At 39.0% G+C, this 24,980-nt stretch overlaps 1 long non-coding RNA gene across 1 annotated transcript; it reads right to left on the bottom strand.

Annotated features, from left to right (window-relative positions):
- Positions 1-21,140: 21,140 nt before the first annotated feature.
- On the bottom strand, positions 21,141-24,097 carry LOC146700466 (uncharacterized). Its single transcript, XR_014922569.1, has 4 exons — positions 23,346-24,097; positions 22,837-22,987; positions 22,380-22,465; positions 21,141-21,777 (listed from the first exon to the last, which is right to left on the bottom strand). It is a non-coding gene; the product is annotated as an uncharacterized LOC146700466 (long non-coding RNA).
- Positions 24,098-24,980: the final 883 nt, after the last annotated feature.

Here is a 24,980-nt window from a genome sequence, read left to right as displayed (position 1 = left end):
GATCTTAATGCAGTAGAGCACCTTTGGGATGTGGTGGAACAGGAGATGGATGGATGTGCGGCCGACAAATTTGCAGTAACTGTGCGATGCTATCTGGTATATGTGGACCCAAATCTCTGAAGAATGTTCCAGCACCTTGTTGAATCGATGCCATGAAGAATTAAAGCAGTTCAGAAGGCAAAAGGGGGCCAACCTGGTGTTGATAATGTGTACCTAATAAGGTGTTATAATAATAAGACTGTTTAGTGTATAATAAAATGCATGAAAACCACATGGAAACTGCATTTGCAATCGTATGGAAAAACTGTTGAAATGAAAACTTTTTGGAGTACTGGTACTGGTAAGAGCACCATGAAATTCAGTGTAACTGTCAAATGTATTAGTTATTTACACAGAACTACTGAGCTGACTGAGGCATCTGCTAAATGTGCCTTATTTAACTCTAAGTCTCAGCTGATAAAAAAGTCATTGGGTTCACAGTGTTTTTTGCTCATGAGTTTCTTCTACAGTCACACATCATTGTCTTTTACCACAGATAATTACTCCCATTGCTGCCCTTTATTCTGGTCTTAGCATGATGGATGCCTCTCTCCTTCTACAGACAACAGCACCATTTGGTTTTCTATTCTGCAGTATTGCCACCATAATTCTTAAATCACGTGAGTACAGCCCTGAAATAAGAGAGATGCATCTATAAAAGTGGCATGGGAAATAGCTCAGTGAGCAGCAGGATGGAAAAACATTGAATGCATTAAAAACAGAGAGATAGAAAACAACCCCTAAACACACTATGTTTATCTCTCTCCACAACATAGCATGAATTCAAACATCAGATATGGAAATTACTTCTATAAGTATGCACAGTGTGCCTTTGTTTTCACCATCTTTTTGTTATCATGATGGCAGCAAAAAGACAAGCATTTTTCCCCATTACAGTCTAAATTGGTGCTAGCTGGTGCTACATTGTCAATGCATATATATGAGAAGATCTCAGTGTTGTGTGTATGTATATGAATGGACCAAAGTATTTGCATGTCGTTGTACTGGAGAAAGAATCTATGTGTTCAAGAGGATTTTGATTTATTGTGAATGAGGTGATATGTCAGATTTTTGTATGTTTCTCATCTGCTGTTTCAGCATCTGTTTTGTTTTTGTCAAATGCCAGCTAAGTATGCCTCAAACTTAAGGCAGCATATCTATATAGTACAGCTGGGCGATAGAACGATAATGATATGTATCGCGATATAACTTTTACTCGATAGAGAAATTAAGCTATCGCGATAGACCTCGCCGCTCTTGTCCTCTTAAGAAAAAAAAAAAAAAAAAAAAGGTCAGCCGATCCAAATTCAGTAGCGCAGAGCTGAACCAATCACAGCCGCAGCGTCACGTCGCGTGACTTGCTACGTACAGCACAAGTGCCAAGCCGCACGTGTGTTTGTTTGGGAAGCAGCCAGCGCATAATGGAGGAAATGAGTGTGCCGACTAGAAAAATCAACCGAGCGTGACCGAAGAGAAAACAGATGATGGTTCCAATGCCGGAGAGATTGTCGAACGGAAGAGCCAAAGAAGTTCCGTAGTGTGAAGGTATTTCAAGTCTGACAAAAAACAGAGTAGCGTGCACTGTAAATTGTGCCGAAAGCAAGTCTGGAAATACAATAAACTGGTGCATGCGTCACACTGTGCGCCGCGTTATTGTTTCGGTGAAATGAATTTCTACAATACTGTTACTGTTAATTCTACTCTGCAGTGTTTAAATGCTTACATATACACACAGTTACTGTCCCTCCACACATACGACTCGGTTCTGCTTCTATGCCGCAGCTTTGTTTACTTTTTCCCACCGAGGCTTCTAGACTTCTGATTGGCCAACATTTCTGCACGGTTAGGAATCTAGCGCCACCTGCTGCTTTGGCATGTTCATAGCAGCGTTTTCCTTCATTTCTGCCTTTACGTGTGAACGGGATTATTTTTTAAAACGAAAACGGAAAATCTCAGTTTTCAAAAATACCCGTGTACGTGTGGACGTAGCCTCAGTCTCTGACTGGAAGCGCTAATTCGTCATTCGGCTTTTGTCAGACTAAAGTAACTGTTAAAACTGTTTGAAAAGCTAAGCTATACAACAAGGAGAGATTGAGAATTTCCTTTTAGTTCTCAGTTTATTTGATATTGACAAAAGTTAGTCAGTTTTGTCTGTTCTTCTGTAAAACAAACTAAGATTTATTTTTAGAATTAATATTTTGTTTCTAAGTGGAATTGACAATTTAGTCTGTTTCATTTGTTCTGTTTTGAAACTTAAACGCTTTAGCGGCTGCCTTTTGTGTAGTTTGCAATATTTGCCTTTATTTATCTGAAAAAGTCTCATGTTCCTTAAGTACATCTACCCTGTTGAACTTATTATGGGAAATAAATATTTAAAAACAAGCTGCTGATTATTTCACATTTTACTTGTGAGCAACGGCACATTTAAATCTTACAAATATAGTTATTTGGCTTATATCGTGATAGATATCGTTATCGCCTGAAATGAAAAAAACATATCGTGATATGAAAAAATCTCATATCGCCCAGCTCTACTATATAGTGTGAAGTACATATTTAGAGAACCAAGATTGAAAACTAATAAGTACTTTTTATGAGCAGTTCAAAAGTTTGGTAGAATGAGAAAGAATGAAATGTCAGCGTGGTGGAAATTTTTGGCAAATATGAAAATCTTTCATCTTTTCGTCTGCGTCTCAAACCAGTTGACATGTTCTGACATGTTCTGCCCATTCCTCCAGTAATTAGCCTCTGTCTTTAGCCACTCTTGACTCTTAAACTACTACAGCATTCTGCAGTAACTTTGCAAGACTGTTTATGCATGTCCTAGAAGGTGTTCTTTGGAGAATGATGCCTTCACACACCAGCCTGGAGATAATGACTCTGTTTTACAGGCTTACAAAGTCTATATTTGGAGTCTGGAGGGTAGCAGTTACAGGTCCTGATACAGTCAAGTTCTGCAAATCAGATGCACTTGATAAGCTGTACTCTACAAAACCAGAATTGTTTGGTAGTTCTGTTCATGGTAGTTTTGGTTTTGCTGGTCTGGAGCATTTAGTTGTGCGCTAACACAATGCCACACTTTTTTTCAAGAGTGGAAGTCCCAGTAAATTCCCCCCAAGGTCAGAGTGTGCAATGCTTACAGAATTTACAAAAAAACCCCAAGAAACCTACATCTCAGATGTAGCTCATTTAGCGTGTTATATGTTCATGACAGCAAAATTAGAAAAAAGATTGAACAAGTACACTCAACAAAAATATAAACGCAACACCTTTGTTACTGCTCCCATTCCCCATGGGATGGACGTAGAGACCTAAAATTCATTCCAGATACACAATAACCATCCCTCCCAAACAGTGGTCACAAATCAGTCCAAATGTGTGGTAGTGGGCACATCTGCTATATTGAGATAATCCATCCCACCTCACAGGTGTGCCACATCAGGATGCTGATCTGACAGCATGAGTAGTGCACAGGTGTACCTCAGACTGCCCACAACAAAAGGCCACCCTGGAATGTGCAGTTTTGTCTCACAGCAAAATGCCACAGATGCCACAAGCAATGAGGGAGCGTCCAATTGGCATGCTGACAGCAGGAATGTCAACCAGATCTGTCGCCCGTGCATTGAATGTTCATTTCTCAACCATAAGCCGTCTCCACAGGCGTTTCAGAGAATATGGCAGCACATCCAACCGGCCTCACAACCGCAGACCTCGTGTAACCACACCAGCCCAGGACCTCCACATCCAGCAGGTTCACCTCCAAGATCGTCTGAGACCAGCCACCCAGACAGCTGCTGGAACAATTGGTTTGCACAACCAAACAATTTCTGCACAAACTGTCAGAAACCGTCTCAGGGACGCTCAACTGCATGCCCGTTGTCCTCATCGGGGTCTTGACCTGACTCCAGCTCGTTGCCGTAACAGACTTGTGTGGGCAAATGCTCACATTCGATGGCGTCTGGCACGTTGGAGAGGTGTGCGCTTCACGGATGAATCATGGTTCACATTGTTCAGGGCAGACGGCAGCTGAGAATGTCCCAGTTCTTGCATGGCCAGCATACTCACCGGACATGTCACCCATTGAGCATGTTCGGGATGTGCTTGACCGGCGTATACGACAGCGTGTACCAGTTCCCACGAATATCCAACAACCTCGCACAGCCATTGAAGTGGAGTGGACCAACATTCCACAGGCCACAATTGACAATCTGATAGACTCCATGCGACGATGTGTTGCACTGCATGAGGCAAATGGTGGTCACACCAGATACTGACCGGTTCTGGGTCCCCAGACCCCCAATAGCGCAAAGAACTGCACATTCCAGGGTGGCCTTTTGTTGTGGGCAGTCTGAGGTACACCTGTGCACTACTCATGATGTCAGATCAGCATCCTGATGTGGCACACCTGTGAGGTGGGATGGATCTCAATATAGCAGATGTGCCCACTACCACACATTTGGACTGATTTGTGACCACTGTTTGGGAGGGATGGTTATATTGTGTATCTGGAATGAATTTTAGGTCTCTATGTCCATCCCATGGGGAATGGGAGCAGTAACAAAGGTGTTGCGTTTATATTTTTGTTGAGTGTATGTTTTATTTGGAAAGAAAGAACATAGAAGCACACCTCAGGTTTGCAGTTGCGTCTGAATAAATCACAAGACTTCTGGAACAACGTCTTTTGGACAGATGATGCCAAAGTTGAAAATATTTGACCATCATGCAACAGCACCATGTTTGATGAATGCAAAACATGTATGTCACCACAAACACCTCGTGTCAACTGTCAAGTACAGCCATAGGACCTGTGTACCTTGAGTCGTCCATGAACCCCAAGCATCCTAGAGTCAAATGTGAGCCCATTGGTCTGACAAGAAAAAATTGGGCCAAATTGGGCTATGAAATATGACTGTAATCTCGAGCACATCAGCAAATCTACAACAGAATGACTGAAAAAGAAAAGATTCAGGGTGTTGCAGTAGCCCAGTCAAAGTCCAGACCTCAACCTTTCAATGCTGTGGTAAGACCATAAGAGAACTGTACATAAACAAATGCCCATAAACCTCAGTAAACACCTTATGAAGATGAGGGGGCCAAAATAAAAAGTCAAACATAAAAAAACCAACAAAAAACTTCAAGGGTACATTTTTTCACAGGACTGCATAGTCATAGGAAAACTTTCTTTTTCCACATGACTGTAGCTAACAGGTTTATCAGCCTGGACATTGTTGTTTGCATCCAATTGGGACTTTACTGTTTTTGACTTTGTTTTGGGAGTTTTCTTTCCCATTTGCTGATTCCACTCAGTTTCTACTTTATTGTTTAATTTTTATTCAGGAAATTTATATTTATATTTATCAGTGATTTTTCAAAAGAAAAACATTATGGGGTAAAATACTTTTAATCACAGCAGTAACCCTGAACATTTAAAAGCGACAAATTAAGATGAACCCATATCACTGATGCCATAGCCTGATGTCACGAACTGTAATCTTTATTATCCAATCTATAATTTGCAACATATGTCATTGTGAAAGTGTTTCCACTGGTTTTAATGTTTCTCTGAAAGGTGCGCTCTGAGTTCCAGCTCATGAGGCTTTAGATCTTTGTGGATAGTCCATTCAACCAAATGATTAATTACAATGGGAAAAAAGACTGTGATTCTAACCATATGCTAATTATATGATCTATTATTGGTCTCAAATGAGCAGCCTACGTGACAATCCCATTCATTATTATTCTTTTCAAATGGACTAATTACATGATGGCTTTTCCACTTTTTCCCTTCAGTGAAGTCCTGCAGAGAAAATTTCAAAGTTCTTTAATTTATTCCTTACATGCTGCTCCTTGCAATGTTACTTTAATTGATTGGCAGAACAATTGATCACACTTTGTATTAGACGCTTGATCCTTGTGGTATATGTCACTGCTGATACCAAGAGTTCATCTGCAGTCAATACTCGAGGATTACCTGTTCTACCCTCCTGCCATCCAAATAATCTATTTCTCATTTATCCTCTGCCTGTTCACTACTGTATATGTAAACAGATGTCTGCTAAAAGACATGTAAACCACAAGCTGCGATGCATTAATACTTTTAGTCCACACCATTTAAAGGTTGAATCAAATCAATGTTGAAGGGCTCTGTACCTTATATATAACACTTGTTGCTTCAGCTAAATTTTTAATTTTGACGAAGCTCTTGCACAGGATAACCAGATTTTTCTAGTCATTACTATTGAAAACAAAAGCTTGTCATAGCATGTAAATACCATCTGAATTTATCATTCCTGCTCTATAATTTATTTCTAGGTGAAATCTGTAAATGAGCACCAGTGGTGATGGAAATGACTTGATCATTTTCACTCAGTGGAGCCGCCAGAGCCTTCGTCCGCCATCTCTTTTCACATGAATTGTCTGGCCTGTTATGAAGCAGGAAATATTTATGAATTTGACTTGATAGCTAATAATAATCCTCAAAACAATATGCACACAAACACAAATACAGGGCAGTGAGACAAGGGAAGGAGAGCAGAAAAGGAGACAGGATGCGGGGGGGAAAAACAGTATGGTCGAGGAAAAGAAAGATAACAGAGGGAAAGAAATTCCATTATCCACTCTCATGGCAGAAAATAACATCACATCATTTCTGCAGAGAGAGGAGAAGCTCTTGCTAGTGCTGTGGTGTTCATTAGCATTTTCTTACCACAGGAAACAAGCATCAAAATGGACCGGTAAATCACAATATGAGACTCCCAGCAAGACACACAGTAAAACGCAGACAGAGAGGCTGGACCTTACTGAGAGAAACAGAAAAGTGTATTTCAAAACACATAATTAAAATAGTAATGAAGCAATCAATTCTTTTAATAACTAATTCCTGCTACAGCTTTGGGATTTTCTGTCATTATAATTTTTGCCATAACACATTACATGTGCAATTTTTAAATATTTTAAAGAGAAGAAATTCTTTTTACCTTTGTTGTGAAAGAGAGCTGACAGTGTTGGTGTCACAGTGGAAATCGAAACTACCTGTGATTGTTTAATACATCCATCCAGTCACTTAAAACTTAATTTTGAGCAAAGATTATTCCATCAAAGGACGTGGAAGTCAAGCCGAAAATCCTACCTGTGAAAATGTATTCAAATATGTAAAAATGTCCAAGAAAGGATTTAGGTGATACAAAGACTGCATTTCAAGAACTGTAGTCACTACATGTGACTGAGCAGGTTTAATTAGGCACAGAGACAGACACTCAGCTGCAGTCCCAAGTACACTCTTTCCCTCTGCGACCACTTCTCTTGCTACTAATACTAATTAAGTGATGTTTCAATTATTTCTATACTAATTCTGTTTGCTCAGCTGCAAACATGGTGCTGAAAGTTCAAATTGTCTCTCTGTGTTCCTCTCCGCCAAATTAAATACACTTTAGTGGGACGACTGGATAGCTGAGTGCCTTGGGTGGACATTTAAATGCTCTGAAAAGAGTTGCCAGTTTGATTCCCAGATAGCTAAAATGTGTTCAGTGTGTGTTTTCTCTTATTTCTAATCATTAATGAAAATATAAAATACTGAAAAGATAATCTCAGAAAACACATTAAGTCAAAAGCATTTGTCGATTGTACATTTAGGTCCATCGTTGTTTGGACGATGAAACTGTTTTTGTAGTTTTGTCTCTTTAAACCAACATGGTGGATTTTAAACCAAATGGTCAAGTTTCAGTTTATGTTCAGACTTTCAGCTTAATTAAAGAGACTTAACAAAAGTTTTGCATTAACATTTTATGATTTGGAGGCATATTTATACGCAGTCTCAAAAGTAATTGGACAATTGACTGAAAAGCAGTTTCCCAAAGCAAGAAAATGTCACAGAATCTTAGACCCACAAATATTAAGCTACTGGCCTGGCAGAGGATTTTAAGGGAGATGCATTTGGTGATGTCCACTGGTTCTAGACTTAAGGCATTGATTGATTGTAAAATAAAATGCAAAAGCATTAAAACAAGCCTTTTATCTTTTGTAGCCTGTTTAAAATTTGGGGACTATGATAAAAAATATTTTTAAAACTTGTCAATAAACTTTGTGAACATGAAGTTTTATGCAAGTTTGCAGTTAAATCTATTTTTTCTTTATAAAGAACTTCTAGTTTCTAGTAATTCCATTGCATATATCCCTCATTTACTATTTGTTAAGCCATTACACTCTAGCAGCAGTTCTATACTTTCTGTGGTGGGGTTAAGGATATTAATTCAATTTTGTTTGTCAAAATGCAAAAAAAGAATTATGATACTAAGATTATGGATTCAAAGATATTTAAATACTGTTTGGTAGCCATAACTAACAGCCACTGCAACCTGACTATGTTTATGTAATTAACTTATCTTGCTTTCTCCTTTGTTTCGGTCATAAATATGATGGACACTAGAGTCAATGCCTCAATGAAATGTAACTGTGTGCTGAAGTAAGCTGCTCCAGTCTGCAATGCAACCCAGCAAGAATCACTATGGCAACCATTACCTGCACCTGGACCTGTTGACATCCAAGCAGCGTGACAAAGCCCACTATAATAACTAGGGTTACGTTGAATAACATTTAACAGTGACTTGTGACATTACTGCCATTAAAAAAGTACATTTCCTTACAATATAATATTACCCAACTGAGTAAGGTATTTTTTTGTACTTTTGTGTTACTGAAAATGAACACTTTTTATGCTTTCTGGTTACATTGTCTGGAAGGCATTACACTACTGCACACTTACCTATAAATGTATTGACTCTACCTGATTGCATGGACTGTTGATACTGCCAGCATGTCCTCCACCACATAATCAAGAGCACCCTCATTAGTTTCGCTTGAAGTGACAGCTTTCGCTGAACTATATCCTTGCTGTTGCCATTTCAAAGCTGTATCACCAACATCATTCTCCTCAGTCACCTGCCACCTGCTTAGCTTGCAGGTGCTTCTTCATCTTTGAAGTAGAGCTCTTCGCAGCAGACAGACACTTATCACACTGGCTCAATTTGTATTGTGTATTGTGCCACTGTGATGTTGTTGTTGTTCTTTTCATGTGAGTACTTCCATGACGCAATGACTTCTCTCTGTCATTTTTGCTAGCTGGGGTACACGTGCACTGACACATGTGCAAGATAGGATACCTTCCACTACTGGACACCTACTTTCCAAGGAGTTGAGGGGAAATTGTATCACCAAGTGAGTGTCACCGGCCAGAAAGAAGACACAGTTTGATGATGTAGATTGAAAGTCAGAGCAAGACATAATAAAAAGGAGTGAGTAAGATAGGATATACGATACAGAACAATATAGTAAGCAGAGAGAAAGAGCTATAGAATATAGAGGAAAGAAAATAAATTGTTAAAGAACGAGAGAAAGGGAAGGGAGAGAGCGAGAGCGAGTCAAAGGCCAGTATCTTCAGAACAGCTGAGCAGCAGGTTAAGACAGAGGCAGCCTTCTGAGACTGAATGTGTTCTCCAGCTCTGGTGCCCTCGCCGCCTGCTGTGTCAGCCCACACAATGAGTGCCTGGTCAACCATAACGTTCTTCATCTGAACACACACAAACACACATACACACACAAAGTTCACACGGTTGTAGAAAAAGACTTCACTGCTTCTCTGACTTACAAGTTACCTCCAGCTTCTACCATGATGAAAATAAGTGTAGGCCTTTGTTCAGACCCAGGGGGACTGGTGTTTCTCTCCTTTCACCCTTCTTTCTTTTTTCCTCTTTTTCCCTTCCCAGTGTCTGCTCTGATTTGTTCTCATTTATTTCACTCCCTGTCTCTACTTCAATTATCTGTTCATTGTTTCTCAACTCCAATCACTGCTTCTTTGGTTGCAGCAACAATAAACTTTGAGCAGAAACATCACCGTATCATTACATTCAACTTCAAGTCACTCCAAAGGTGTAATTATGTGCGCACAATGCGTGACCACTCTGGAGCAAACCCACTTGAGACTCATAAGCCTGTCATGATTAACTTCAGGGCTCCCTTATTGTGAGGCAACACTGTTATCACAAACTATTATACAAAATATGTGGTTGTTCTTGGTGTGCATTGGTCTTCACACAATGAAGGTACACTCAGCTTATTTGCTTAAAACTTCTTTTAAATATTTAAGGACATGTTTTATAGAATTTCTTTTATCATATCAGTTAATTCAGTTTTGATCTATAACTAGACTGAGGACTGTTGAATGCACTGGCTGGGTGCGGGGAGGAGCGTTAAGTCTTCAGAGTGAGTGCATTTTTCAGGATGATTGATAAGAATAATATTCCAAAATCATCTAATTTTGAGTGTGTGTGCGTTTCGAGCTGTGACCATATTTATAAGCTTTGTTGAGTCTCTCATTCCTACGGGCCCGTGGTTGGTTAAATACAACTACAACCACTTCACTGACTTCTAAGACACCAACATTAAAATATAGCAGTCGACCTTATCGCTTGATGCTTAATTCAGGTGTGTATGCAAATCTTTGTCCATTGCACGTATATTGCATTGCATTTGTGATGCTAGGCCTGGCTGCACGCTCTCTTTCTAGGTGAGATTATGCAGCCTGTATCCCCATATGGGTCGGCCCTGCCCCAGAAAAACAATGTGAAAAGGCCAGTGCATATCAGCAGTTTGGTAAACAACCTCCTAATTAGACTCATTGATTACACACACCTGGCTCAGCCACCCGTGAGATAACAGTGCCTGAGGGGTGGGCCAACATTCTGTCAATCCAAAAGCTTTCATACTGTAGTTTCTGATATAATGCAACATCTTAGAGGATGAGGAAGACCGAAAGGGAGATGTGTGTCTGTATTGTTTTCATAAGGGTATATTCAAATCTCTGTTTGATCACAAACACATTTATTCTTTGAGGATAACCAAAAGGGAAGGGCAGCAGTTATTAGTTATCCAACTACATAACCTCCAATTATACTTTCCAGTGGAGATTAAAAACCAAAAGTACCATTTTTTTATTGTGCTTTTCTACTCTTTGCCTTTAAGCACTTTTTCTAGCATACACACACACACACACACACATGCCGATGAACATATCAGTGGCAATTTGGGGTTCATTATCTTGGCCAAGGACACTTTGGCATGGGGACTGCAAGAGCCGGGGATGAAACCATTGACTTTCCAATTAATAGACAACCAGCTCTGCCTCCTGAGCTACAGCAGAGGCTACTAACTGTTTAAAAGGAATTATAAAACACCCACTTTTTTTTCCAGTCATGGTGTGCAAATTATGCATTTGCACTAAAATCCTTTTTTTTTTCTTGCCAAGCTAATCTGTGCCTCACATTAGAATTTTAGAGTTTTAAGTAGGTGAGTTTGCATCCACTGTCAAATACACGGACAATTGCAGGGAAAGGCCAAGCTTTTAACTATTTTATTAGCATGAAATGCCAGTATCTTTTTTATACTGTACATAAATGATGAAAAAACCAAGGGATGTGGCTCATACAGTAGCGAGTTTTTAGTTACAATATAAGCTCATCCTGAAGCATACTCTGCTTCTTTTTTGATCATGTTGACAAACATGTTGTATTCAGTGGAATCATATTCATCAGTAAGTGTTTTACTAAGCCCATGGCATTGTGGTAACCTAGTTTTGTTCACGTCACAGTATAACACAAAGAAGGTTAACATTAAGAGATATCAGCGATATGTCTCCCCGGTAATGAATCATAAATCACTGTCAATCAATTTCAACTGCTTTGGAGTAAGTGAAAATTACCAAAAGTGGACTGGAGAGGCAAGGCCAAGACAACAAGACCCCAAAAAGGGCAAGTTTTTGCAGGTAGTGGCCACAGACCATTGCTCTCTTTTCAGTTCTCCAGACTAATTTTTCTCTAGTTTTGCTTTTTGCTTGTGTCACTGTTGGTAGACTGAAATGGTAAATATAACTCATTAAGGTTGCACAAGTAATCCAGGAGATGGGCCATTACATGAGGAGACCTTAACAGGACCGTAAAAAGGTCTCAACCCAGCAGCAGCAGCACCAGTAACAGGAGGAGTGCTGCCAGTACCCTACAAAATAACCTCGACAGGTCGTGTGCATCTTCATGCTTTGTAACTAGACAGGTTGATTATAGTCATCCCTCGGCTGTTAACCATTATATCAGATTTGTGGAAAAATAAAATATATTTCAACTTGTTATTATAAATAATCAACTCTTTACTATAAATGCCAGAAGCCATCAAGTTTTTTCACAGCATGCAGAAAAAGCTACACACATATTTGACATTGTAAGGATTTACTCAATTTTACAAGGCAAATACATTACAGTATAATAAGCTTATAATAATCTTTGAGATGTTTAATTTTAAAAGACAGGAATCCAGGCAAGATATTAATCTGACCTCCCACTGATATACAGCAAAGGTGCGTATTTGGATATCTTCTTAGACAGCAGCTGGCTCAAGTTATTATCTTTCTCATCAGGGATTAGTAGCTAAATGTCCCTGGGAAAAAAGGGGCTCTATAGAAATACAGGACACTAAAATCTAATGTCCTTTGGTCAGAAATGCTTCATTTTTTAATGTAAGTGAATTAATGCATCGATCTGCATTTACAGTTCATTGGTTTGTATGTGAATACCTGAGTGAATGCATGTGTGCATGCAACACGCACGCACGCACACACACACACACACACACACACACACACACACACACACACACAGGTCACATATGTCTTATACTCATAACTAAGACATTGTTGTTGTTATACTATAGATAGGTAGCTAGGCTACTGCCCTGAAGCTAGCAGTAGTATAGAATAGTGTCACAGGAGGTAAAAGTTACCCATATGAAACAAGTCACAGTTATATTGATGAGTGCCTTCGGGAAGAACACGTCTTTGTTTCTCTCAGAGTTCAGATTTTTGAAGAGCAAGTATGGCTGCCTTCCAATCCAGTCTGCCATTTAGGTTGCAGTGCTTGCAGAAAATCTAATAGGCCTTTCCTGTCAGGTTAAGACTTTTTAAAATATATGTAGGTTTTTGCCAGAATTAAATATATATATACACACACAGAGACACACATAAATGTGTATTTTATGAATTCTTTAATTCCATAGAGGCAGATCTGTCTTTCCACCCTTTCCTGGAAAAACATAATTACACATGACCTTGGCACTTTTGTGTAAACCATACACAGTACAGAAGATGGACATGTTATTGTGATATCTCTCATTGATTGCTCATTTTTCTCAAGATAAATCATTTCGCCCTTAAAAAATGGGGAGGGTGTGACTAGGAAATCATACACTCATTGGCTAACAGCTTATGACTGACGATTCACTGGCCAACAAGCATGAGGTTTTATACCACAGATATTTAATTTTTAACAATAGTATGACCAAGATTTATAAAGCAGGCCTAATTTTTTACTTAGTATGACCCAAAATAAATGACTTAGCCCATCAACTCAGCAGGAAAGACATTCCCTAATACTTCTAGGACCAGAAATCTTAACCACAGCTGTAACCATAACTATTGGTGGCCTGCATTTAGAATGCAGGTCTAAAGTGCTTAAGCCTATATAGGCTTAATTTTTCTGACCCAGAATCTATTTCGGTGTTTTATACCATCTAGGGTCTAAACTGAATTCACCCTTGTGACTAAGGCTACGTTCACACTGCAGGTCTTAATGCTCAATTCCGATTTTTTGATCAAATCCGATTTTTTTGTCTGCTCGTTCACACTACAAATAAAATGCGACAGCAAATGCGCTCTACTGTGAACGCTCAAAGCGGCCCGCATGCGCAAAAGAAGTGGTCACACACAACGCGCTCTGTTTAGACCCAGAGCAAACAGTATTGTTTGACTGTTTCAGACTTTACGTTTCCCAGTTTTGCTTTAAGTTATAAAGTTATTTTGTTATTTACATATGGCCTAATAATGATCCTTATTGCTGTTTTAGAGAGGAGCGGTGCTTCAAAGGATAGCTGCAGATTTCTGTCAGAATCTGCAGATTATACAGTACAAATAAAATGTTCACGTTTCTCCAGCGTTGTCTTCCCAACAGTTTCACTAACATCTACACTGGATGGCCAGGAAGCGTTCACGATGTCTTCTCCGGCGCTGATAATTGGCGTGTCTTGCGTCAGTGACGTAAAAGACAGATTTAATGCGACTTGACCATTCAAACAGCAGTCGCTTTCTACAACATCGGATATGTATCGGATTCAGCACCACATACGAAAGTGACCCAGATCGGATTTGAAAATATCGGATTTGTGCCGTTCACACTGTCATACCATGATCGGATATGGGTCACATAGGGTCAAAAAAATCGGATTTGATGCGCTTTCGCCTGCAGTGTGAACATAGCCTTATTTTCCTTTAATCTACAGGTTGTGTTTATTCACAAAATTTTAATCCTACAAAGACATCCATCGCACTATAGAGATGGCAAGTCATAATATTTCCTCTGCTTTATTTCACTGTCCATAATCATCAAAGATATTACATTGCCTCATCACTTTATAATGCATTAGCTCCACAGTTTCCTCCTCCTCTCTGCAATCTCATTATGAAAGCTAAAATTGTCATGGTCCGCGGCCCGGCGTCCGGGGTGCTGTTGGGATGCCCACGCCCACGGGCGTGGCTGCTAACCCCACACCTGCATCCCATCCCAGGCGATCACCAGGTGGACTATTTAATCCTGCCCTACCTGCTGCTCCACGCCAGTCCGTAGTCGCCTCTCAGCGATCACAACTCGGCGTTTTTGCGAGCCACCTGCCTGTCCACCTGTCCGCCTGAGATTCGGAGCACTATCAGCCTCGCCGTCTCGACCCCTTTGGAGCACCCCCCTCTGGTTCACTCAGCCCGGCTACCTCCGTAAGACGCATACTCCACCTTCCCTCGTATGCTGCCTTTTTTCCGCACCCCAGTAATCTGTTTCTCTTTTTGTTTTGCAGCTTCTCACAGCCCCGCTCTCGGCGTTCCCTGCGCGGTTCACCTCCCCAGTCCCTCGGTTTCTTCTGGTTCCACACGTTGTTTTTTCGGCTACCCTCACGGGACACCTTTAGTTATAATAAATTTTCTTTCTTTATTCCCTCCTACCCTGGTGTGTGTGTTCTGCTTCTGGGTCCAGCTTGCGCACGGAACCTCGGTTCATGACAAAAATAGCCATTGCACATGCCTTCAAAGCATGTATCAGCCATCAGTTTTGCCTCACAACTACTCAATCATGTAATTGAATATCAAGTCTACTGGGCTTTCATAACTGACTGACCCTCTGAACACACATCATTGCACACCCAATTGCAACTGTGGAAGCAGACACGTGCAGATGCATTTAGTTGGCTGCCTGATGCTCTTATCCACGGTAGCTTATAGTGAGTGTTCAGTGTCTTGCTTAAAAGCCACACGAGAAAGACGACATGAAATCACACAAGAGAAAGAGCAGGATAAAGTTGAACAGTTTTTCCCACATAGGCCTTTGATCTATAGATAGAAAAGTCCAGATAACTGGGCACCATAATACCACCAACAAAATAAAAATACATACAAACAGTGTCATTATCATCAGTAACATCAAAATCATAAATAGATTTGACATTTTAAAACTATCTAAGGTTCAAATGAGTGTATGGCGTTTTTGGCTTGCAAATGTAATCTCTGGATGAACCACAAGGATACAACTATCATATAGTTTGCTTTAAAATAAACTTGTGTACACATTATGACAATATGATTTCTATATCATTTTAAACAACCGAGAGTGCTAGTTAATATTTGTGTTTTAATATAAATATTAAAAACTGAGAAAATATTGAATCTCAATTTGCAAATTCACTTCATGTATATCTGACATGACGGATTTACATTGCCCATCTAAGCATAGTTTAGTCTTGTACAATTAATATAATCTTTAAGACTATTCAAGAATGAGTCAAAATGAATAAAATGACTCATTTTGAAATAAAAATAATTGTGTTTTTGCAAGCTCCACCCCTGGGAAGCACTGTGGTGAATTCACAATGAAGCTCTATGTTGGACGAGTGCTCTGTGACTGTGGTGCTTATGGTCAGATTTAGGTTACATCAAGTGTAGCAGAGTTGTATCTGCATTTAAGGTGCTTAGATTCATTCACTGAATTCTAACTTTATACCAACTGTATACTGTCTAATTTAAAGATAATATAAACTTAACAGTTTCAGTGTAATGGATCAACATCACCCACGATAGCTTGTGAAAGTGCATACTGTACATATATGGCAGTTCGTCTTGTAACCGGAAGGTTGCCGGTTCGAGCCCCGGCTCGGACAGTCTCGGTCGTTGTGTCCTTGGGCAAGGCACTTCACCTACTGGTGATGGCCAGAGGGGCCGATGGCGCAGTATGGCAGCCTCACTTCTGTCAGTCTGCCCCAGGGCACCTGTGGCTACAACTGTAGCTTGCCTCCACCAGTGTGTGAATGTATGGGATCGGGGGGGTTGTACTGCACTGGGTGAAAAATTATTTAAGTGACAGGAAACAATTTGTGAAGCTGGGTGTCCATTCCTCATCATGCTTGGACATTGCTTGTGGTGTTCCACAAGGCTCTATACTGGGTCCAAAATTATTTATTATTTATATAAATGATATTTGTAAGGCATCTGATATATTAAAATTAGTAGGGGAGACCGGGGATAGTTGTAACATTTTTGACATTTCTGTCTGTAAATTGGAGCCCTTTTAAGGTAGTGGTTTCATAATGTAATGCAAAGTATTTACATGTCTCGGCTATTAAATAGTGCAGCTATTTTCTCTGCAGCACAATTACCCACTGCATGGTATGGTCTCAAACACAAAGAGTGAAATGTTACAATTAACCCCATAGTCTGGGTTAGTTGTAACATATCCTGGGGTGAAATGTAACACAATGAAATAAGGGTACTAACAAAATATTAACATGTAATCTTTGTTTATTCAACACATGAATGCACTTAGAGCCATTAATGTAATTAATGTAGATGTGTGTGTGTGTGTGTGTGTGTGTGTGTGTGTGTGTGTGTGTGTGTGTGTGTGACAGAATGCAGAAATCTAGCTTTTGAACATATTCCAACCCCCCAAAAAAGACAAATTATGGAATTTTCTGCAACTGAATATTTCATTAATTTTGGTTGGTTTGGCCTCATTGGCTCAGTGGGCATTATAACCTACAACTCTTGCACCAATTTTAAACATAACAATGAAGCTGAAAAAATGTAGTTGTGCACCAACATCGCAATTCCATTACTTTTTATCCTGGCTTACCTTGGTGTGGTTTTCAGAGTGCTTCAGAAAGATGAGTAAATCTGTTTCTTGCACCCATCCTGATTTATTTCCACTACCAGTACTTCCTACTGGTCCATCTCTGACACAGAGGTCTGCATAATGTATGTGTGGGAACACAAACAGGCATTAACCGCATATACAAATGCGACCAGTGAACCTCTCTCTGCTGATGTCGTTGCCCCAACTTGTTTAATATAAGTTAAAGTAATAGTGTGGTAAGTTGTAACATCTGCATTATTGTTACAACTAACCCAGACTGTTGCTGTTACAACTGACCCAGACTCCTATAGCCATGAACTAGCTAACATTACAGCCAACGGCTAAAACATTAGCACTAAAGACCTACACAGAATATATCCCCATAGACATACAAATAACATAATTTAAGTTTGATGAGTTTAACTGCAAAGCAGATAATGCTATTAGAAATTGAAATAAAGTAGAAAAACTTACTTTTTGGCATACAAATTACTTTTTTTCGTGTTAAATTGTCTGTGTTTGACGAAATGTGCTGATTTTTCACATGTGATAGCAGAATTGAATTGGGCATGCACAGGATGAGTCACATCATTTGAAACTTAGCCCTGATTGGAGAAATTGGAAGTGTTACAACTGACCCACGTTACAACTATCCCCGGTCTCCCCTATTATTTGCAGATGACACAAATATTTTTTGTTCTGGGGGGAATCTAAAGGAGCTGCTGGATACAATTACTTCAGAAATGTGCAAAATTAAAAAATGGTTTAACAGGAACAAACTATCGCTAAATCTAAGTAAAACTAAAAAAATCTTATTTGGGAATTCCCTTAGAAAGGCACAAGTGCAGATTCATATAGATGGTGTGGAAATTGAAAGAGTACTTGAACATAAGTTTCTTGGTGTGATTATAGATGATAAATTAAACTGGAAGTCTCATATAAATCATATACATAACAAAATTTCAAGAAGTGTTTCAATCTTGAGTAAAGTAAAACACATTCTGGACCACAAATCACTCCACATTCTCTATTGTTCCCTGATTGCACCGTATTTGAATTACTGTGCAGAGGTGTGGGGCAATACTTACAAATGTTCGCTATCATCAATCTTTCTATTACAAAAAAGGGCCATAAGGATAATCCATAAAACTGGTTACAGAGATCATACAAATCCACTATTCTTAAAATCAAAAATTCTAAAATTCACAGATCTGGTTCATTTTCTCACAGCACAAATTATATATGAAGCAATAAATAACCTGCTTTCGGACAATATTCTAAAAATGTTTTCTAAAAGGGAACGGGGATACAATTTGAGGGGGGAATTAAATTTAAAACATCCTCGTATCCGTACAACATTAAAAAGTTTTTGCATCTCTGTGTGTGGAGTGAAGCTGTGGAACAGACTAAGTAAAGATATGAAGCAATGTCCGAGCATGGCACAGTTTAAAAAGCGGTTTAAGGATATGGTTTTTACAGGGTACAGGGAAAAGGTAGAGATTTGATAGGGTGTTCTTGTCCAATATTTTCATGTGTGTGCGGGTGCACGGGTATGTTGGTATGGGTATGTATATATCTGTAGGTTGTGTATCCTTTGAGGTGTTACTTGGGTTACTGAAAATGTGTATATGTGCGTATGTGTATATACGTATGTATGGATAGATAGAAACATATATGTATATTTATATATTTTTTTAAACATGAACAAAAATTAAAAAAAAAAAATACACATGACATATAATGTAATTGCAAGGAGGTATTTCTGTAGTGGAAAAGGGGTGGGATTAAATAAGCTTATGCTTCTTCCTGCTCCTTTTTGAACATGAAAGTTATTTGTAGTTGTGGTTGCTCGTTTTCCTTTTGCTTTGCTTTGTTCATTTGTCACTTTTAATTTTATGTTGTTGTACTTTTTCAACATGTTCAAAATAAAGATTCAATCAATGTGAGAGTGAATGACTAGTGGAATTGTACAGAGCTTTGAGGGCCCCGAAAAGCGCTATATAAATGCAATCCATTATTATTATTATAGATAGACAGACAGATAGATATGGTAATCAACAAATACACCCTGCTGGTCATCACATAACCTGCTGGGATAATAAGATGGCCAAAGTTAGAAGTCACTGACAACCTTACTAAATTAAATTACTATGTGTAGGGATGGGTATTGAAACCCGGTTCTTGTTGAGAACCGGTTCCCACTGTTTCAATTCCTTGGAATTGTTTGCCATTTTTCCCTTATCGATTCCAGTCGCCCCGAATGACATCGCCACGTTGCGGAGCGTCATTTACCTGACAGGAAACATGGCACCTAAGCGGCTCAAACGCTCAAACGTTTGGTTATACTTTATGAGAATGGCTGACAACAGGGCAACTTGCAAAGTAGATATTTCATTTAAGGGAGGAAACACTACGAATATGCAAAAGCATTTGCTCGCAAAACACACGATGACCTTAAATGAATGTCGTGTTTTAAATTCCGCTCCGGACTCGTGAATCTCAACCCAGCAGCAGCGGTAACGTTTGCACGTCCTCTCCTGTTAGTGCGGCAGGTAAATAATCAACTAACAGTGCATATTATGTTAGCGCGATCTGCCTTATTACAAAACCTGCCATTACTGTGCATTTAGGTGACCATGATGAGAGAGACAGACAGAGCCTGGCTGGCTCAGATACTGGCAGTTCTCGCTGCAGTCTACCGTCAGCATCTCCTTTCAGGCCAAGATAGACGAATGTCACCGAGCAGTGACTAAGTTTGTGGTAAAAGGCTTGCACCCATTTGCCACAGCAGATGCCCCGATTTTTGGTAAGTGAATGTGTTTCATTGTAGGCAGGGACATTACTGGATATTCTTGTGTAATTGCTACAGAATAATTTATGTTATACTATTGCTACAGAAGAATATTTATTTTATTATTTTACATTAACAATTTCTTTCCTGGGGACCCTGTGACACCCCATTGAACACTGAAAAAAATATGTTGTTGGATTTACTTAATTCAATGGTGGACATTTGTTGCACACAGATGTTTTGCTTTGGCAGCAACTTAAACAATTGAGTTAAATCAACACAATTTATTCATGTTCAATAAATCTGTGCAATTTGTGTTGATAAAATGTGACTTAAACATGTTTTGATGAAGTAATTTGAGCTCTTGAAATATTTTAATCCTTCACAATTTTCTCACTTTATCCCAACACCATTCAATAACTTTTACCCAATACTACTTGGTCACTTAAATACTACATGTTATCTTCAAATTACATTTTGCTATTATATTCTAGTATCAAATACACAATTTTCAAATGGAGGCCTTATAACAGATTGTATTGTTCTCTTCCAAGATGGTTGCTGGCATCCACCAGTAACCTTTCAAAACAACATGTCTAATTTCACTGCATTGACAGTAGGTAAAGAATTAAACTGACATTACTCCTCTACTGAATCTATATAAATCAACAGTTAAATAATGTCAGTTCTTCCGTGTTCTCTGGAATCAATCGCAGCAAAGAAATTAGACTGTTTCTTTTGAAAAATGTTGGGAAAGAACAATACAAAACATTCTATTTAAGGCCTCTGACATCAAGATTCAGTTAAACAACAATTATAACTAAACAATTTGAGGTAATGTTAGTTTCCATTAACATTAAATTAGGTTACTGAATTGGCAAACACCTTCCTATTAACACTACCCATTTTACCCCAATAACTAAAGAAATTAGCACTTGCAGGTCAAAACCTTTATTCAAGAGACGCAAAAATAACATTGATACAGTGACTGTCAAAAAATACAGCACTGATCATACTGTGACATCTTGGTTCAAAACAGCACACTTAGAAATATTCAACGTTCTTTACTTCAACTGAATGAAACTGAAAATACCATTTCACACGACCCATATGGGATATTTAGACTGTATAACTGTTCACGCTACATCTCTTCACTAGTAAAAGAAAGAAAAAATACAAAGAGAAATTTAAAAATGCTGCCAAACAGACAAACAGAACTTGTACAGAGCAAAAGGAAAAACAAACAACAACAAAAAACAGCTCGTCCTCATGGCAGTTGCAGAGTATATAAAAATGAACCCTGCGATCCGTTCCTGGAATTGAGCTTCAAAAATGCAGCAGAACAAGTGTGAGATTTAAATGTCCTCTCACCTAGAGCTGGTCACCTCACATGCATAACAGTGAGCTTCGTTGCAGGAGCAGTTTTGTCTTAGTTGTGAGCTTTTCTTGAGAGCTGAGTTGCATCCAACTCCATTACCACCCTTTGAATCACCTCAAAAGTGTAGCAGAGTTGTGATGGGTAACTCATGTTGAAGGAATAAAAAAGGTCCAAACAGCATGGCTACTGCAAAGGTCACGTTATCCAGATCTTGAAGAACAACATCAGAAAAGTCATTGCCTGGCGCATCTCTGGAGACAGATGTTCATTGTGGTTTTCTCAATCTGTGCAGTGGCCTCAGGCAAGTCCTGGTTAAACACAAAACATTTCTTTAAGATTCCTTTTTAAGCTCATCTCTTTTGAATCTACCAGTTCTAATGTTAGAGTAATTTAAACCAATGCAAGCAACATAGTAAATAGCTATAGCCAAAGAGTGGCCTGCCATGCTGCCATTCATGGTCTAACAGAGTTTCTAAGAGAGGGTGAAAAACATAATAATTTCAAATGCTTTACATTCGTTTTTGTTAGAAAGACACCGGCCCATCAGAAATCCAGGTTATGTCACTCAGAAGATGTTAGAATTTAGACTTTCAGCCCCACAATTTGGTTAGCTGTTGGTCAGTTGGTCTTTTTTTTTTTTTTCAAACAAAAGCTAATGTAAATACTGGTGGGATTTTCCTTTGTTCATTAGAATGACAAATTTAAAGTTTTTTTCACACTGATGTGACCCCTAATACAGGGGTGGGGGTGGGGCCTCAAGGGCCGGCGGCCGAGTTCACTACCAGGCCTCATGTGAACTTCAAATTATTAAAGAGGACTACTGGTCCTAACCAGTCCAATGAGGATCAAGTGGATAACTAAATGCATTTTTAAATGTTGCAAATCCACAATCTACTCATAAAACACTCACCATGAACTCCTGCACCAAGATGTTGCAATTGTCTTTCACACAGATGCGGAGCACTTTGATGAGGGACTTCAAGCATTAATGTCATCCTAAAGTATTATAACAAAGAAAACAAAGATTTGTGAACTTTTCAGTAGCACAGAAGAAAATGATCCCAGACAAAAACTCTTGACTTTTTAAACCAGTCAACATGCAACACCAGCATCTACAAAGCAATATCAAAAGTTCCTGTTTGACATCAACTTTATGGATATATAGTTTCCAGAACATTTATTTTTAAAAAAAGATAATTTTTTCTCAGTGGGCCAGTAAATGCATGACGAAAATTATGGCATCCTTTTAGTGGAATCATTACTCACAGGTAATAGTTGACTGTTTCAATGGATGTAGCATAAAAATCTTTTACTGACCTAATGCAATACATATACACTTTGTAGTTAAAGAATTTTAAAGTTCTTACTGTCATAATGGCAGCTACATCCTTTAGCTTTGTGCCCTGTTCCCCCGATCACTTTGCAAACACTTTCAGCAGACTGTCAGAGAGAAACTCAGCTCCGTCAGAAACCTTGACTGTATGCATGGTTGGGATGCACTGGAATGCTGCATTTTATCTGAAATGACATAAAATTATTTTGAAATAACAGCAGGCACTGTGCTTGGTTAATCAGTAATGTTTTGTTGAATAAAAACTGTGTTTCCAGATCTTATGGGATTAAAAAAAATCCAAAGATGTTTGTTTCTGATTTGCAACCCAACAACCCACAAGTTACAACCTCATTTCAGTTCAAGTGTGCATTAATGCGAGTCCAGTAATCACCTTTCTGGCAATACATACAGGTATAAGTTAAACCTATGGCAGATTTTGGATTTCTCAGTTGTATTAATAGGGTGAGTATGCATGCACCTAATAACTATAAAAAACCTATTATAATTAAGTTACAGAAACGAAAATAGAATATACTTTCTTACCATAACACCTTGAACCCACAATCCATCAGCTGACTCCTGGTGAAATGCAGAATAGAGGTCGTCTCTCAATGTGCAGCAAAAAAAACAAAAACAAAAGGACAGCAGGTGAGGGCAGGAGGGGTAGGGATGTAAGCTAGCATAATGCCGCTGATGATATTAGCTAAAGCTGTTCAATGTCCAAAATCTCACTAACACCACGGTGCAGTAAATACACAATGTAACTGAAGAGTCAGTTGGCAAATCTATTCACACAGAAAACCAAATTATGTTATGAGTGCCTCATAATTAGGTTTAATGTGATATTACGGCTCTTGTGCCAAAGACAAATTCAAATGAAAAAGCGCCAATTCTTTGACAACAGATAAAACAGCAAATAAGCTAACGGCTCTTTTTTAGCATGTTACATGGCGACACTCTAGACGTTTAACTACATTTGGCTGAAATATGGTAAATATTAATTCAAAAAATCAAGACATACCAAAAACGTAGAGTTGGCTGCTCGACTTGACTGAGATGGATGCCTTTTTTAAACCACGATCCAAAGCCCGCGAGATGAAATCACGCGTGGTTTCACGAGATTTAACGTTGCTATCTTATTGACTTACTTCACCTGAACATGATATGAACAATTTAATACACCCTTTCTGCATATCATGTAGTTTTTACACTATATAGTTACATTTAACTTTAAAACATGAGGCAATTGTGTTAAATACATGCAAGATGCTTACATAAATCCAAGAGATGGCCAGTCCCTTTTTTTCAGTGAAGAGCCGTAGGCTGTGGATCTCTCCCAAATGTCTGTCTTGTTCAAAGAGAAGATATAAAACAAAGTTCTAAGCTAATCGACATTAATGTTCTCCTTTTTTAAAAATAAGAATCAATAAGAGAATCGATAAAGAATCGAATTGTTAAACAGAACCGAAAATGGAATCGGAATCGTGAAAATCTTATCAATACCCATCCCTAACCATGTGTGGAGGATTTCACCCCAAATCCAGCACCCTGAGACTGTACACTAAGCAGAAGGATAGAAACCCAGGACTAGTGAGAATCAGAAGCATGATACGGGATGAAACAACAAAGATCCATGAGTACAATACAAAAACGGTCAAGGAGCAAGAACAGGAACCATTATGGGAGGACAGGCCCCTGCACAGCAGACAGAAGAAATGGCTGAGATAAAGAAAATGACTGGACAGATTTGGCATTTGTTTGTTCCTTATACATTAAAGCAGTCCATATCAGATGTCTATATAGCTGCAGTATATTTGTCTGATCTTAAACTGTCCCCTTATGGGCCGTGTAATATTTGATCTTTCTTCTTTGGTCCAGCTTCTCTGCCTGAAACTCCCATGCTGTATGCTGCCCCCTGCACAAAGCCTCCAACATTTCACTATGCACAGTCAGCTGTAAGTGTAATTAATTTCTCATTAGTGTGGGCAATAATAACTCTTGCTTGCCCTTTCTCCCTCATGCTTCCGCTCTCACCCTCTCCCTGCATATGTATTCCCCCACACCTTGCCACACCTCCCTCATTTTTGCAACGCCACCGATTCCATGCTGTACTCACATTTGTGGGGGAAAAAAAACACGCAAACAAACAGCAATTAGCTTCCTGTTGACATGGAGAAT

The sequence above is a fragment of the Copadichromis virginalis genome, linkage group LG10, assembly GCF_057382275.1.
Source record: "Copadichromis virginalis isolate Kocher_CV1m ecotype Utaka linkage group LG10, C_Virginalis_male_GT1.1, whole genome shotgun sequence".
NCBI classification, from domain to species: domain Eukaryota; kingdom Metazoa; phylum Chordata; class Actinopteri; order Cichliformes; family Cichlidae; genus Copadichromis; species Copadichromis virginalis.
The sequence above is the reverse complement of the archived record's forward strand: the minus strand, read 5'-3'. Positions and strand labels throughout refer to the sequence as shown.